This window comes from Prionailurus bengalensis, chromosome D2, assembly GCF_016509475.1.
Source record: "Prionailurus bengalensis isolate Pbe53 chromosome D2, Fcat_Pben_1.1_paternal_pri, whole genome shotgun sequence".
NCBI lineage: Eukaryota > Metazoa > Chordata > Mammalia > Carnivora > Felidae > Prionailurus > Prionailurus bengalensis.
Window position 1 is genome coordinate 85,787,691 of NC_057351.1, and position 15,532 is coordinate 85,803,222.

Consider the following 15,532-nt stretch of genomic DNA (forward strand, 5'->3'; position numbering starts at 1 on the left):
CTGAGCAGAGGGAAAGTTCGGTGGCAGAAGAGGACAGTCTGGTTCCAGGCCACTTCCCTGTGCCTTGAGGAAGATCCCCTGGGGACAGGTTGTGCTTGGGACTTGCAGTCCAGCTGGCGTTGGACCCCGTAGGCTCCCTGCATCGGGACCTGGAGGCCGTGGGGAGCACGGTGCTGGGCTCCAGGGAGCGGCCTGGGGGCGCCGGAGGGCCTGACGTGGGGACGTGGGACAGAGTCCCAAAGCGACCAGAGCAAAGCCCCATAAACCGTGTTTCACTGGCCTTATTGGCATGGATCCACTCCTGAATAGAATAATGATAATAATAATAATAACAAATAATCTCGTGTGACAAATAGCACAAGAATTCAATGATTCTAGTTGCTGTTTTGTCTTTCCTGACTCTTTGGCTGTTTTGTCAGAAACAGGATGCATCAAGGGGCACCTGAGAGGCTCAGTCTATTAAGGATTTGACTTCAGATCAGATCATGATCTCGTGGTTTGTGAGTTCGAGCCCCATGTCGGGCTCTGTGCTGAAGGTTCGGAGCCTGGAGCCTGCTTCGGATTCTGTGTCTCCCTCACTCCCTGCCCCTCCGCTGCTCACACTCTGTCTTTCTCTGTCTCTGTCTCTCTCAAAAATAAATAAACAGTAAAAAATTTTTAAAAGAAGCAGGATGCATCAAGGCACTACATACTTAGTCTTAAATTTCTGGAACTTACTCGATGCGGGATCCCTGACCTGGGCAGCTGCTCACAGGAGAAAGGGTTTTTTTCTTCTCTCTGAAAAAAGAAAATCTGTAAGTAAATTAGTTGTGGGGCCACCGATAAAAATTAAATAAATGTTTACTTTATTGTGAAATTTGAATTTTCAACTGCAAAAATAGCCTGGGAAAAAAATTAAATGATTTGAGTCCCATCTCAATAAAATCCCCCAGAGGCAGCTTCTGGGAAATAAATTAAGTAGTGAGCGAATTGGACTCAACGACATTCAAACAATCTATTTTTTTATTTTTATTTTTTTTAATTTTAATGTTTATTTATTTTTGAGAGAGAGAGAGTGAGTGGAGGGGAGGGGCAGAGAGAGAGGGAGACACAGAATCCAAAGCAGGCTCCGGGCTCTGAGCTGTGAGCACAGAGCCCGACGTGGGGCTTGAACTCATGAATCGCGAGATCGTGACCTGAGCCGAAGTCGGTCACTAAATCGACTGAGCCACCCAGGCGCCCCCAAACTTTTTATTTATAATTTGGCTTTCCAAATTAACAATTTCACTTAAAATAATTCTCCCACATAAGGAAGTGGCCGAGTTATGTGGCCCGTTGTGGGGCAGGTGACAGAGGTCTCAGGCTCCCTTTGTGCCCAGTCCCCAGTTAGGTTCACTCCGTGTGACATCCGGGCAGATGGACGGTAAAGTTTTCCCTGAATATGGGCCAAGACAAATTAAGAGAAGGCTAATTTGTGCTTACGTGCTTTGTTATGCCGAAGTGCGTCATCAGGGAGGGTGTTCTAGAGAAACACCACCAGAAGTGTGTGCTTGTGTGTGTGTGTGTATACCTACACCTGACCTGTACCTGTATTGACCATCTGTCTATCCTTCTGTGGAGAGAGGGGTGTAGGGAATTAGAAGGCTGTAGTGTCAGGTCCTAATCCATAGGGCAGGCTGGAGGCTCGGGCGGGATCCAGGGCTGCAGTCTTGAGGCAGGATTCCTGCTCTGAGACACCTGAGTTTTTGCGCTTAAGGCCCTCGCCTGATTGGATGAGGCCCACCCACATCATGGAGGGGGACCAACTGTGTGTCGTCCCTAACACCACACCCAGACTGCTGTCTGGTTCACTCAATAGCACTACAGCCTGGCCAGGTTACAGGTAAGACTGGATCACCCTCCTCAAAGCTGTCAGGGCTCCATCTGAGAACAGACATACCTCCTGTTTTCTTAGGAACAAAGGTTGAAAACTCTCCCCACCATGTGCCAGGCTTGTCCCGGAGCAGGGGTGCTGTTCGATCACATGGGAGCCCTGACTGCAGAGCCTCAAGCAGGCAGGGGGTTCTGGGATCTCTCCGGTCAGAGCTGGAAGAGAAGAGACCCCCATCGGGCACACAACGGAGGCAGAAGGAAGGGCAAGGGGGGGAGGAGAGAGATCCTGGGACCAGGCTCAGGGCAATGTCACCTCCCCAGGTGCCTGCCCTCTCTCAGTCTGGGCCAGTTCTCGCTATGCAACCCCATTCTGGGGCACCCCTGAAGTCTGGGCAGCCCCATCCGGGGCACCCCTGAAGTCTGGACTGCTCTATTCCGGGGCACCCGTGAAGTCTGGGCAACCCCATCTGGGGCATCCCTGAAGTCTGGGCAGCCCCATGCGGGGCACCCCTGAAGTCTGGACCACTCTATTCTGGGGCACCCCTGAAGTCTGGGCAGCCCCATCCTGGGCACACCTGAAGTCTGGGCAACCCCATCCGGGGCACCCCTGAAGTCTGGGCAACCCCATCCAGGGCACCCCTGAAGTCTGGGCAGCCCCATCCAGGGCACCCCTGAAGTCTGGACCGCTCTATTCTGGGGCACCCCTGAAGTCTGGGCAGCCCCATCCGGGGCACCCCTGAAGTCTGGACCGCTCTATTCTGGGGCACCCCTGAAGTCTGGGCAGCCCCATCCGGGGCACCCCTGAAGTCTGGACCGCTCTATTCCGGGGCACCCCTGAAGTCTGGGCAGCCCCATCCTGGGCACCCCTGAAGTCTGGGCAGCCCCATTCTGGGGCACCCCGGAAGTTTGGACCCGCTGCTCCTTTTTGCCGTCTCTCCACTCAATGATACAGAGACGAAAGCAATCTCCAGCGCTCAGGACTGTCTCCCCTGCTCGCCTCTCCATGCTTGGGAGAAGGTAATGACCACGTGCACTGCCCTGGCATGGGGACGGTGACCGAGGTGTGGGGCCTGGGGTCGCAGGGAAGCCCACGAAGCATCCAGTTTATAATTTAGAACCTCTTCACCTAACATTTGGACTTATTTTTATGGTAGAGAATATCTGAAGAGGTTTTTCTTTTTCCGAGTCTAAAAAGAAATGTGAGGTTATTTTCAATGTCACCTTATTAAACCAGAAGCTGAAAATGCTTTGAAGCCGTGCCAGATGCAGTAGCTTCCCGTTCACTGAGGCTTTTCCCCGCGTGAGCCGAGAGCCCCTCTTCTCCCCTCGGCCACGTGGCGGGATAATAGCCCTCCTTCCAAATTGGTTTATCTCCGTCCACGGCAGCTTATAGCTCAGTGTCAGGGAAAGAAGCCCTCCCTTGGGAGCGTGTCAGCATCAGTTGAGGATCCGCGGCCAACATGGGACGCCGTCTCCAGCAAGATGCCACCGACGCTCCGACGTGCCCGTTCCCACCTCCGTCACGGTCGGCTCTGCGGGGGTGGGGGGGACACCATGCCACAGGGACACAGACCCTATCCTCAATCTTCGTTTCCACCCTGAACTCCGGCTTCCACACGACGCACCCCCTTCAGTGCTCCTGGGACCGCCGTCCAGCCCTGTCGCTCCACGGTGCTGTGGCCTCCCCTCGAAACGGCTGGCTGGGGAGGGAGAGTGGTCCCGAGTGCCTGACGCCATGGCTGTGGTGAGTGGGAATTTGATAGACTTCCCCAGAGGAGGTGCCCCAGGGCACGAGGGTCCCAGGAGGACCGGCCCAGCAGCCCCCCACGTCTAGAAGCCCACCCCACAAATCCTGCTGGTGTTCCAACTACCTGGTGTCATTAAAACACTACACCAAGAATGAGTTAACACGACACAGGTGTATGGGCCTTCAGTAGGGATGCTTCTATCAACGGGCGAGTTCAGCTGTAACGCATGGCTAACGTCTCCCACCAGCCAACATGCTACTCTCTGGGTTTCATTTCTGTGCTCACAAAATTGGTAGTTTGCACCCGGACCGTCACTGATTTTCATCCCAGTTGGAGCTCTGTGTGAGGGATGCAGGGCCCCCACCACGGACCCCACGGGCCTCAGTTACCCCAGGCACTTCCCTCGCCCTCAGCTGGACGCTAGGACCAGAACGGATGACGATGACCACAGATGACGCGCCCTCACCCCACTGTCGCGTGCACTCTCCTAGAGATGCTCACGCCCCGGCAAGGGGACGCCCGCAGTGACCATGCATCACACGCATAGCTCATTATAACCACAAGCCCGACGCTTTGAGACCAACCACATCATTCCAGATTTGGGCTCCCAAGAGCCTTTGACACGCTCAGAAGATGTAACATATTTTATTTTGTAAGAGCTACTGGGTAAGCAGAGCCTTCCTCTGCTAATTATTTGTCAGGCCCCAGAAAAATCAGTCAGCCGTTCCCATGGCTTCCCCGTCATTTCGCAGAGACGGTCTCCGACTTTCTCCCTCCAGCTCTGCTCGGGGGGCCCGCCGCTTGCAAATGAAGGTTTAGGTGCAGAAATATGAGGGTGCATCCTGGCAAGAGAATCTGACAAAATTATTAGTTATTGCATGGAGATAGAAGGGGATGGGATCAGAAATGTGTTCGCACACAGCAGTATTTTAACAACAAAGAAACGAACGGGAAAGATAGCATTTTCTACGGGAGCTTTAAAAATCAATTACTGCAGATTTCCAGTGGAGAAATATGTCTGCTCAGCAAAACTGTTTTCATCTCCCACATTAACAAGAAATATTCTGCTGATTTCCTGGCTCACCATCCCGCGTGGCCCCGGTGCCGAGGGATCTCCTGTTTGCCCCGAGAGGGAGAGGGCGCCGCTATCTCCCCTGGTTTCTAGAGCCCGCCGTGCACTTCTGGGGCCCACGGGCTCTCCGGCCGGCCCATCGCGTGGCGTCCACAGCATGAAGTGATGGAGGCCGCGGACGTCAACGAGGGATGACGGGTGGAGAGCCGGGAGGACAATGTAGTTCGCTGCCCGGGGCCCCTCGTGCGTGCGGTTTCCCTCCCTTGTCATCGAGCATTTGTGGCCGTGGGAGAGGAGGGGGCCAGTGTCACCCGTGGGAAGGGAACCCCTCACGAGCCGGCCTCGTGGCGCTCACCTCCGCGGGGGGCCCTGCCAGGGGTGTGCGTGGCCCCCCGCCAAGGCCAGGAGCGCCTGCCTCAACGCAGAGCCTACGCCTGGTAGACACCCGGGTGAGTTGCGAGGAGGCTCCACACGCGAGGGCTCTCTTCCCTCCCCGTGGTGCCTCCCGCGGAGCTTCTGACCCGATGACTCATAATAGACGTGTTTGAGTCAGTCCCCGTTGGAACATCTCAAGGAAACAAAATGGCAGGTGCCAGCCCTTGATTTCAAAAGGAGGGCTACGTGAGTCACCCAAATAGGCCCCCACCCAATTTGTACCTGTCTCTGAATTAACTCTGCTCGCGGGCTGCATGGCGGCCGGCGGAGACCTCAGCTCAGGGGACCCCCGTCCCTCTCCCCGTCAGCTGTCTGTCACGTGTCTCTTCACACGGTCTGCAGGCCAGCAGGGGCTTCCTTTTGAAGGTGAGGAGGATTGAGAACTTGGCGAAATCCCCCAGAGCAGATCACGCCCCTCTGGTCGAGCGATGGTTTGGGGAACTTGTCCTTGTCCACGCAGCACGGAGACAGGAGTGCCACCGTGCCCCCGTGAAAAGTTCCTGGTGATCCATGGCTCCCTTGAAGGCACTGTGGACAAGCTTTCGGGCCGCGCTGCCACGAGTCTCGCCCTGCCCCCGTGGCGCTCCCACTGCTCAGGCACCCGGGGCGGGACAGCCTGCCCCTGCCGGGCAGTCTTCAGAGTCTGAAGGTGCGCACGTGTGTACGTGTGTGCACGTGTGGCTCCGTGCGTGTGTACGTGTCTCTGTGTGTGTGCACACATGTGTCTGTGGGGCTGCACGTGCATGGGTGTCCATATGAGCGTGCACACGTGTGCACGTTCGCACGTGTGTATACGCGTGTGCATGTTTCTGTGCATGTGTGTATGCACGCGTGTGCACAGGCATGTGTGCATAAGTGTTCTAGCGGAGAAGGGTTGCAGGTGGACGGCTCCGGAGAAAGGCGCTCTGAGCCACCCCCAGCACCCCCAGCACCCACATCCGAGTCGCCTACACGGCGAGGCAAACACAGAGGTCTGTTTGTGAAAGTCGGGCTGCGGAAGGGAAGGTAACACGCAGAAGCGTTCACGAGCAACGTGAGACGTTAAAAGATTAAACCAAGAACAACTTCGGCTGAAGTATCTGCTTAATTAAAATTGAATTCTGGCAGCGGTATAACACGTGTCCCATTTAAAGCAAACCCAACATAAAATATCCCTAATTCACATGAACGATAAATGAGCAAGCGGTCATTTCCATTAATACTGTCCTTCTTCCCTTTGCAAAGCTTTCGTTCATTCATTCGTTGGACAAACATTCCTGAACACACACTGGGGCTATAGCCATCAATGAGACAGTCACATGCTTGTCCCTAAGGAGCTCGTGCTGCAGACGGGAGGCACACGTGCAAAGGGGCAGCTGGAACAGAGCGTGACAAAGAGCCTAATGAGAGCTGTGTTCGAGCGACAGCAGGCGCCCCAGGAGCCGGCAGAAGCCCCGCGTGGTGCAGGGGGTCGGGGGGGGGAGGGAACGATTACTGGGTGCGGGGACCACGCTCGGGTGGCGCTCAGAAGAGGGAGATACTCGCGCTCGAGGCGGGTGTATCTGTCAGCGCGGGTGAGGTCGCACAGTCACCAACATCTCCACACCTCGGCCTTGGCAAACAAAGTTGAATTTCCTGCTCGCGTGAGATCTGCTGCGCTCCTGGGAATGCTTTAGGGTAACGCCCCTTCGGGTGGTGACTCAGGAACCAGACACAAAGGCCAGACCCAGAGGCTACATGATCTGGGCGCTCGGCTTCCTCTGTCTGCTGGAGGGTCTCGCGTCGATGATGAAAAACTTGGCCTGGTGGTGACGCACGGTGATCCTGTCCCCGCCGGCCGTGTGGCCTGCCTCACCCTGAGCGGTCACGGGAAGGTGCCCCTTCCGCTAGTCGGGAAGGAGGAAAGGGCCGGAACTGCTGAAGTGCAGGAAAGCCCACCGGCGTCAGGAGACGTGCAGACCCCCGAAGGGTGAGCGCAGAGGGTCATCGGAGAGCCTCGCGTGGCGACCCGCGGCTGCCCGTGAGGCTGAAGGGGACTCAGCACTTTCGGGGTGACCCAGCCTGCCGGGCCAAGGACCCCATCCCACTCCTGGTGCGGGACCACCCGAACGGTGCACGGTGCCCAGGGAGACCAGGCCAGGACTCAGCTCTGGGGACAGGAGGGGACATCTCTTCCAAAACGTAAGGCTGGCCAGCACTCGAAGGGGGGGAAAAACATGACTTTATGCGGAAGACATTGTGGCTCCTTCCCTCGTGATGTTATCTGTGCAGTAACGTTTGAACAAGACGTGACTCATGGACAGATCAGAGGAGTTCCTGTGGGCGAGAAAGGGACACCCGGAGGAGGGTCCTGTCGCCAGGTAGCAATCACACATCGGGGGAGACTTCGGAGATCAGCGGCTTCTTTCTCACAAGGTCGCCTCGAGCCTCCTGCAGGTGGAGGGAGGAGCACAGGTGTTCCTCGGCGCCGCCTCCGCTCCCGATGGAGACATCCGGCAACCCGGGAGTCCACCGGGAGGCGGTGCTATACCTGGAGCCATGCACTTGGGATCTCGGGCCGCGGTTGTTGCCGAGTCCCTACTTCCCAGGGGGGGAGCCCAGCGTCTTTGTGGATGGAGGGGGGGTGCCATCCGCGGGGAGCACCCTTGGGACCTGGAAGGCAACGATGGCAGCGACGCTAAAGGGGCGGGGACTCCGGCTCAGCTGGCCCCTCGATGCTCGCTGGTGGGGCGCCCTCGGGCAGGGGACCCTCGGCATTGCTAGCTCCTCCCACGTCGTAAATGCCCCGGGGCAGTGATCTTGAGAGCTTTAGCGGCAACAGTTGCTCTCAGTTCATCTTTCGCCCAGTGAACCAACGAGTCTCATTCCACCTGAGGACTCAACGGGTGCAGATCTGTAACCGGCATCATTTTAGGCGCATTGACGGCTTCTCGATCTTACGTGCAAGAGGGAGCCATTCCTGAACTCGTTCATTCAACACCCTCTATCGAGCACCAGGACTGGGACTCCGGACGGGAGGACGTGGCGGAGCACCGTCTGACGGGTCCCGGCCCGAGCTTCGTCCCCAGCACGATGACGGGCGATGGCCGTCGCCGCTCCCTCTGCCTCCACTTCTGCCTCTCGGAGCCGCCTCCTTGACCTTCTCCTCTCTTGGGGCCCGGGACCCAGACCCTTCTCTGGGACACCCCGCACGGGACACCCCACACGGTCTCTCACAGCCTGACCTCTACCCTTTGGTCCTTCTCAAATTCCTCTGCCCCCTGCCCTCTCTTGATGCACCCGCCCTGAGGGACCTCAGCCCCCTGCCGCTGAACCCCCACAGAGCATCCAGCATCCTGCCCTCCAGCTCCCAGACTCCAGGCTCTGCCGAGTCCCACCTGCACAGCAGGCACCTCGGGATAAAGCCCAAAGCTCACTATCGTTTTCCTAAACACCTGCCTCTGCCGAATTGCTATCGGACAGGGATGCCCCAGCCTCTCAAACGCCCACTCCAGACATTTTCTGCCATCTTCGGGGCACACGTGCCTCTCGCCGCCCACCCGTTCTCGGCCCTGAATCTGCCCCGTCCACCCACCTGTCTTCCGTCCAACCCCTCCTCCTGCCTCGGAGTCCGAGCGACAGGCGACGACTCCGTTCTCCCAGGCTTCCCCGCTCTGGAGCACCTTCCCTTTGCGTGTGTATCATCCACACGGCTTCTGGCTAGACTGACCTCCACCGCCGACACCCGACGCGGGTCATCACAGCCCCTCGTCACCGCCAACATGGCCCACGGGCGCCTTCGCCGCACTCGCCCGCCCACTGGTCCTCTCCCACCGCGTGCTCTGTACCCCGTGTCTCTCTCCGCAAAAGCCCAGTCCTTGAGGCACCGTCCACGGGTCTGGCTCCTCCTGCGGGATCCAGGTCGGATGCACCTTGCTGCTGATGTCTGCCTGAACACCCCAGCGCGGGTGGCCAATCCTCCTCGATGCTTCTGGAAATAACAGGCACGTGTCACGCCGTGCTGCGTGCTTCCCTAGGGCCAGCTGCCCTCACGACACTGGGACTCTGTTGGGGCAGGGCACGCGTCTTCGAGGGGCTGCCCCCGCTGCCCAGCTGTACTTTGCATTCGTGCACAAGGCGTGCACAGGGCACCGAGGGCGTCTGTAAGGGAGAAAAATACACCCAAACTTCTGTTTCGTGCACCGTGTCCATCTGTCCACAGCTCCCTCCCTCTCTGTCTCGAAGCCGCGTGGATCACGGAAAGCAGCGTGCAGTCTCTCACATCCAGCTGTTCCCTTACGGGCACCGGACACCCGAGTGACGAGAGACTTCGAGTCCACGGGACGAGCAGATCCTACTTCCTGCCACGGCTCTGCCTCCACCTGGGAGTGAAACCCACACCAGCTTTCGTGGCCACTAGGAACCCCGGACTCGTCATCTGCTGTGAGGACCCACGAGTCCTAACACGGTGCCTGGGACACAGGGGTATCCGAAGCCTTGCGCGTGAACGCTTCCCTCTGCTGCGATCAGCATCATTACCGGATCCATTTAGTGAAGAGACTAATCTGTTGAGCACCTATTAAGTTCCAAGTGCCATGCCACACTGGGAGACAGGAAGGCAAATCAGACGTGGCTCTGCTCCCGAGAATTCACTGCAGGGTCATGTGGTGACAGTCGGTGTTGTCAGATCTCACCGTTCTAGACCCTGAGCCTGGGGACCAGAACCTGGTCTCTGAAGCCCAACGTCGTGGTCATTCTTCTGTCCTGCTGGTTGACGAGGCAGAGCGTCCTGCAGCTCAGGACACTCAACCACGGAGCACGGCTCTGAGCCCGTCCCGTCCTCCGGGCAAGGTGCCTGGACAGCGCCCACCTGCACCGCACCTGCTCTTTCCAGGGGAGATGGGCACCTCATGGTGACTGTCACCACTGTGACCCAGCCAGCAGGCTTCCCGGGGCTTCTCCTTCTGTGCTCTGCAGAGGTGGGAGGAGAAATATTTTCTTTACAAAGTTGAGATGAATTTTTAAATCGTGGCAGGACTGCATTCTCAAGCTGTTCTATGTTGTCTTGGCTGCTTTTCTGACATGTAAATTAAATCATCATTTCTGCCCCCGCTATTTTTTTTTTCCCTTCTGGTTCGCAAAGCAAGTGCTGTGTGAAAGTTAGTGCCATGCAAGGATTTTAAACGTCTGAAACATTTTACTCCGTGGGGCGCCTGGGTGGCTCAGTCCGGTAAGCGTCTGACTTCGGCTCGGGTCATGATCTCACGGTCCGTGAGTTCGAGCCCCGCATCGGGCTCTGTGCGGACAGCTGGGAGCCTGGAGCCTGCTTTGGATTCTGTGTCTCCCTCTTTCTCTGACCCTCCCCTGTTCATGCTCTCTCTGTCTCAAAAACAAATAAAAGTTAAAAAAAAATTAAAAAAAAATTAAACGTCTGAAACACTTTACTTCTTCATTATCAGAAACATAATTGTTTCAAAGGAAGCTGCCTCCTCTCCAAATAGTGTCCCTCCACCCCCCACCTGGGCGAGTAGCTGTGTGTTAGGATGATGTCCCTTAGAAAGGGGTGTGGAGAGCACTTTGTCCCTGTGCGGCGGGGGAGGGTGTGTGGGGAGACCCCGAGTGTGGGGGCCACGCTTGCATGTGGGGTGGGCGTGTCTGGAGTCCGTCCTCGGTGTGAGATGGGAGGGGAGGGCGGGGTGCTTAGCCCACCACCGGGCTTCCAGCAACTCTGAAAAAAGCAAAATGCCTAATTACGGGCATGAATCAGGTCTTCTGCTTGGCTGGGTGGGTCATTGTGATATTTGAAACATAACAACCAAAAGTCCTTAAAAACAAAACAAAATAGCACGGAATAGACGCAGCGATGTGGAGTCTGAAATTTGGGATTCAGGTTTCCTGGCGTCCAAATCCACGGCCCGGCTCCGCCGAGAGGCCGCACTTCTCTGTGCCCCGAGTCCTTCGTTTACAAATTGCCGCAGGATCTCCAGGTTGCTGATGTGACATTCCTGGAACCAGTGAAGGTGGTTCCCTGTCTTCTCTTTTGTAAGTCGCTGTGTAATTGCTGGGAACAAAGTCTAAGCATGAGGCAGAGCCCGTGGAGTCCAAACGCGCCTCCCTCGGTCTTCACTCTTTTGCCCGCACACCTCAGCTTGACGTACAGAAATAACGGACGTGCGCGCGCCGCCCCCTCCAGAGCTCTCCCTCTGCCAAGACAGCAGGGGTGGGCCAGTCCTCCCAGCCGGTTTTGTCCCACACGTTGAGAGCTCGATGCGTTGGTACTGAACCCCATTCAGCCTCGCTGGGTTTGAATCGGCGCGTGCTTCTGGAGAAAAAGGTGACGTGCCCGATTGACATCTGCTTTCTTCATGGGCTGTCTACTTTCGAATTATTTTTCTGACAAATAAATCATCCCTTCCCAAAGCACAGACCAAGCTTTGAGAGCACATTCTAAAAATAACTCAGGAGACCGCAGAGCCAGAAGAGCCAAGTTAGGGGCATCGCTGTCTCGGACACAGGTGCGTCCGGGCGGCCGGGGCAGCCGCCTCGCCTCGCCTCGCCTCTCGGGGGTGTGTGTCCACTCCCGCCCGCGGTCTCCCTGCGCTGCTGCTGAGTGCGGGCCGTTTAGACTTATCCCGACTGCCCGCAGGCTCTGTCTTTCCAGCTCACTCTCTCATTGACGTGAAGGGGAGCTATTGATTTCCGATGATGATGCTGTGTCCATTCATTCCTTTTGCTGAATGTGTTCAGTTTATTAGAAACAGATCAGTAAAACGCTTCCCGTGCCAATGCAGGACCGTTGGGTGGGTGTCGCCCCTGCGGCCAGCCGTGCTGTCCGAGAGCGTGACGTTCCCAGGGTCGCTCATGAACCGGTTGCACACACACGAGAGCACACACCAAGCACATCTGCCAAGTGTCTAGCAAATGCCACCGATGGATCCGTTACGTGTCCATCCGGGGCGAGGGGGCCGGGCCCAAGGGTCCCGCCACATCCGGGAGCCTGCCGTCGCCCTCGCTCGACCCCCAGCACTCACCACCGCCCGCTGGCTGATATACAGTCAGCCCCCCTGTGTTCCTTGATTCCAGCCAAATAGTTCGTCCACCCTTCTCCTGAGACATTTATATTTTTCCTCGTTTTTGACACCCGGTGTCAAGTAAAACCTTTATTAAGCATGTGAAGCTTTTAGAACACGACCCAGACCACGAGGATAACATGGGACGAGCCTTCACAGGGCAGTGCCGGGGTGGCTGCAGCCAGATGAGGAAACAGAGGCCTTCACAGAAGCCCTCCCCACACGCGGTCACCCACGCCTGCACCCGGGGCCCCCGTCCTCCCCGGTGGCTGCGCCGGGTCCCCACTGTGTGCGTCACTAGAGTCACACGGGGCGCACGTTTGAGTTTGTCCGCTTACGGCCAGAACTAGGTTTGCGATATTTACCCGCGTCGTCAGGTGTAGCTGCTGTTCAACTGCCCGTCAGTAACTGCCGTACGGGATTCTGCTGTGACCCTCCCCGCCGTCGATGGGCAGCTGGGCTGCTCCGGGTTTGAGTTGCGGCCAGTAAGGCCGCAGCGAACACTCTAGAGGGTGTCCGTAAGGGCTCCAGTCACTCTGGGTTTCCGCAAACACCCAGCATTATCCACTGTGGTAATTTTAACCATTTCGTAGCGTGGCCATAAATCAATACGACATGGCCGTAAATCGAATTTACAGAAGGACCATTTGCGTATTATGAAATGCACTTATTTTAACGGACCAGTTTGATGAGTTTTGACAACTATATACATTTCCATCATCTTAGATAGGCCCTGATGTCCCTTCTGGCCAGGCTCCCCGCCCCCGTGCTCAGGCAGCCACTGGCCCATCCCCATCTCTGTGGGTTGGTTTCACTCTTCCAGAATTCCGAATAAACGCACGCGGGGGCATGAGGTATGTTCTGTCCCGGGTCTCGCGAGAATCACGGTTTTGTGGTTTGTGTGCGTGGTCATGTGAACCGGCATTTTATTCATGTCTGTTGCTGAATGTGATCCAAGCAACTTGTGTATTCAAGCCTCTCACTGAAACACGTTAAGGTCGTGAGTGAAGCAGATACGGACAAACATGAACAAGCCTGTCTTCGACCTTCAGGTGTCCCTTCCCCTGGGTTAGTGCCGAGGACAGGGATTCGGGGCCAGGTGGCAAGGGTGCCTGACCCTGTAAGAAATCGCCCAGCCATCCAGCCGGTTGCAGGGTCTGGGGCCCCAGCCTACAGGTGCGGGTTTCCGGTTGTCCCACGATCTCGCTCTACTTGGATTGTCGTGAGAAGAATTCGTTAGCCTTTCCGGTGGATGGATAGCGGCAGCTCCCTGTGGTTTTGTTTTTAGTAGACGCTTGAGCAGTTTGGGGTTCATGTCGACGTTGACCGGAAAGTGCTCTCTGTGGTTCTCCTTCTCATTCCCCTGAGGACTCATGGTGTGGATCTTTCGATGTGTTGATCAATCATTCAAATATCTTGTTCCTGAGAAGCGTCCGTTCTGCCTATTTTTAATTAGGTTGCTGTGGATGGGGCGTTTGTGTCTCCCTGTCCCCAGATTTACACGATGAACCCTAAATCCCCAGTGATGGCTTTTGGATTAAGTCGTGAGGGGGGAGCCCCCGTGGACAGAATCAGTGCCCTCATAAGGGGATGAGGAGAGCAGAGATGTCTCTCCACCACGTGAGCACAGAAGGGGACAGCAGTCAGTGTGCTCGGAAGGGGACGTCCCCAAGGCCAGACCCCAAGGCCCCATCACTGTCTTACAGCCTCCAGGGCTGTGTGAAATAAACATTGGTTAACCCGTCTGCGGTGTCCTGTTACAGGAGCACGGGCAACCCTGTGGGCTCAGGATGTGCCCCCCGCCCTCACAGGCCTGCGACACATCCCTGGGGCTGCTCCTCTGAGAAACCCTCCATGCCCAAGCCCCTCGGCCCTGCAGGTGCCACCCACCCACCCCCGTCCCCACCCACCAGCAATGCACCCTGTTCCAGAAAGTTCTTGTTGATTTCTCACTGAATTTCGCTTCTTTCCTTTTATTCCACATTCTCCCTTGGGGGTTCCTGCTGCTGGTATTTGGGAACTTTCCAGCATGCCTAATGTTTCTTTTGAGACCCCGATTCCACGCACCCTCCCTCACGGTGCTTCTGTTTGGGGGCGGGGTCTGCCGGCACCTTCTGCGGCCGCTGGAAATCTGTGGTCAGGGCCTCCTGCCTGTGCGTAGCTCCTTGATTCCAGAATCTCCAATCGATTCAATTTCATGAACGTCCGATCCTTGTAACAGCCTCCGTTTTTTCATGAATTCACCACATTTGCATCTACTATCTTTAACACAGTCACATGGTCACCGCGAGGTCCTTGCCCCCAGCCTCAGGGTCTGCGTCAGTAACAACCTGTTCTGGGGTTTCCTTTCCCCCCCTGGGTCTGAGTCCGGTGACACCATCTTCTGGAGACACCGTCTTCTGGAGCAGGAGACATGAATGTCCATAAAATGTCGTAGCGTCTCATGACGTTACTCCTTCCAGAGGTCACCTGGTCCCAGCCCGGAGCTGTGCCCCTAACGCTGGGTCTCGGCTGGCCCACCCGAAGCCCCCAGGTTCCTACAGGCCACCCGTGTCTTCTCCGCAGCAGGCCCCTCTGTGGGTCAGGAAGTCTAGCTTTCGGCTCATGACCGTGACCGGAGCTCCCACGGTTCTTAGGGGCTTTCTGAGACGGCTTTTGGTTTCCAGCTTTGTGGAGGGGGAGCCCCGCCCTGCCCTGAGGCTGCTCCCTGCTCAAGCGTCCCCTCGGTCCCCTTGGTCCCCTGCCCACGCCCAGAGCGGTGCCTCAAGGGCCCCTCTCCTGCCGCGGTCCAGCAGGTGGCCTCTTCCTCCGCTCTCCTCTGTTTCTCTGTAGGAAACACGGTGTCCCACCCGCCCTCCCGCCTCCCAGAGACCCAGGTGCCGCAGCAGGACGCCTGAGTCTCCTTCGTGGCTCGAGGAGGCACTCGGCCTCCCGGAGGCTGCCCTCGAGCCACGGGACGTAAAAGAGCCTTTTGCCTTTTACCTCCTTCTGGCGCCGTTTCTCGTCCCTACACGTACCGTTCTGTCCACGGACAACACGCGCAGTCCACGCGGCGAGTGGGACATGGGGTCCAGGCTTTATTTCTGCTTCCCCTCGAACGGAAATCAGGTCTGAGACTCTGCCGAGCACCGAGCTACCTCCGTGTTTTCGACGTCCGCCTCCCACTGGGGCATCCGCGTTGTTGTTTGGTTCGTTTGTCCTGCGCGAGTTGTAGCTTTCATCCCAGGGACGGCTGGAAGGCGCTTTCTGATGTCCCGAAGAGTGACTTCTCTCTTCCTAACTTTCCACGCGTTTTAGGATCAGTTGGTGCGTTTCTTGAAAAAGCAAAAGGAAGTGCTGGACGATTTTGACGGGAATCGCATTTGAGAGTGATTAAGGGAGAGTTGACATCTTTACAA